The sequence below is a fragment of the Anarrhichthys ocellatus genome, unplaced genomic scaffold (assembly GCF_004355925.1).
Source record: "Anarrhichthys ocellatus isolate YVR2014 unplaced genomic scaffold, GSC_Weel_1.0 scaffold7036, whole genome shotgun sequence".
Taxonomy (NCBI): domain Eukaryota; kingdom Metazoa; phylum Chordata; class Actinopteri; order Perciformes; family Anarhichadidae; genus Anarrhichthys; species Anarrhichthys ocellatus.
The window spans coordinates 1-1,741 of NW_022287010.1; the positions used below are offsets into that span (position 1 = coordinate 1).

At 35.6% G+C, this 1,741-nt stretch overlaps 1 long non-coding RNA gene across 2 annotated transcripts; it reads left to right on the forward strand.

The window, feature by feature from the left end:
- Positions 1-6: 6 nt before the first annotated feature.
- LOC116380390 (uncharacterized) lies at positions 7-1,541 on the forward strand. Of its 2 annotated transcripts, XR_004212549.1 has the most exons (5): positions 7-312; positions 418-480; positions 722-778; positions 1,099-1,161; positions 1,288-1,541. It is a non-coding gene; the product is annotated as an uncharacterized LOC116380390 (long non-coding RNA). The 2 variants fall into 2 exon arrangements; XR_004212548.1 differs by having other exon boundaries at positions 722-1,161.
- Positions 1,542-1,741: the final 200 nt, after the last annotated feature.

Sequence of the window (1,741 nt, forward strand, 5' to 3'; positions counted from 1 at the left end):
TCTAAACCTAACATTTCTATTTCTGTTAACTGTTTCAGAAGATTACACAATTCATATAATGTGTTTAAAATGATTGATATGACGTGTCTTGATTCTCACTGCTCTGTAGGTGATGCTTGTCTCTATGAAACAATCAGAGGCTCTAAAGAACCTGAACATTGTACAGTATATACTGTGTTCATCACAGAGCTGTTAGAAATATATGATGATTTCAGGAAATGCACAATCTCCTTAATATATAAAAAATCTTTCTTTCAGCTGAATCCAGGCTCACATATTCTGTGGTTGAGCTTAGAAACATTCCTAAAAAGAGTGAGTGATTTACTTTATGTAGTGAGAACTACATGCAATAGTTTTTGTAGTTCTTAACAAAGGGCCGGATTGACTTGTCCTGCACTCATCTTATCTTTGTGACAGGGAAGAATAAGGAACTGGACGAGAGCACTGTTTACTCTGATGTGAAGACGGCATCAGCTGCAGGTACGCTCAAGTACAACAGGCCTTCCCAACGTCTTCATTGGGTGCTGTGCTTCCTGCCACAGTGTAATATCGTAATACTATCACCCAGTGTCGCCATGTACACAATAGTCAAATCCTACACATAAGTACATAACAGCTTTTAGACTTCTTGTAAATTGTATTCATTGGGTGTGCATCATTTTTATTTATCTTTATTCATCCATCCATCGATATATAACTGAAAATGTTTCTTTTGTTTTAGATGACAATTTGTTGTATGCCCAAGTTCACCCTCGCACCAAAGATAAGAAAGCTAAAGGTGAGTAAAGTCAACATCCACCTGCAGCTGTTACTCTCCAACAGGCTTGTGTTTGACACAGTGTGATGTGAGTTCTGTGTGCATCCAAAACAAACATCTTTTAAGATGTAGAAAACGGGATTCCTCCTTCAACTATTATTGTAACTTATTCTGCCTAATGTCGTAATCTAGTTTGTCTTGTGTGTTTCTTTTGTAGACTATATTTACTTTTTGCATATCTGAGAAAAACATGCATCAGTACATCAGTACGGTACATTATTTTTAACTGGGTCATTACTGGCAAACATATATATTAAAAAAAATCATCTTTCCATTCACAGGAAAATCCAGATGTGCAGCAGCAGAGGAAGCAGTTTATTCTGAAGTCAAACCAGGAGCTCGTGGTAATAATGCAGCGATAACAAAGAGATTTATTTTACATAATCAAGAGTTCAACAGAGTCAAATGTCATAAAGCACCTTCAAACAAATCATAAATAACTTTTTTTTCTCTCTTTAATTCTCTTCCAGATCAATGAAGACATCTGTATGGACAAAACCGGTCAACATGAAGACCAAAATCTTTTTAATTAATATCTGCAGCTTTTTTTTATGTAATCATCTTTGCTGTCTGAATAACAGACAGTATTTTTTTTACAGTTAATCTATTAGCAAAGAAATAAATGCATCATATGGCTTTAATCTTCTGTATTTTTTAAAGTTTGGTTGACCTTTTAAATGCTTCAATAAACTTTTGTTCCAGCAACATGCTGTCTGTCTCATAATCTCCCCTCTTTTATTTTGCTGATCCAGTAAAGTCATACTTATGTCGACAGAAAGAATGAAGAGGTGGAAGAGTCGAGATGTGACAAAACACTTTAAATGTCTCGACACACCCTCGTGTCTGATCATGATGTCACAGATTGGGAAATAGTTGCATCTGTTAAAATGGTTGTTCTCTATTGGTGCTTTGCAGACGTGTTTC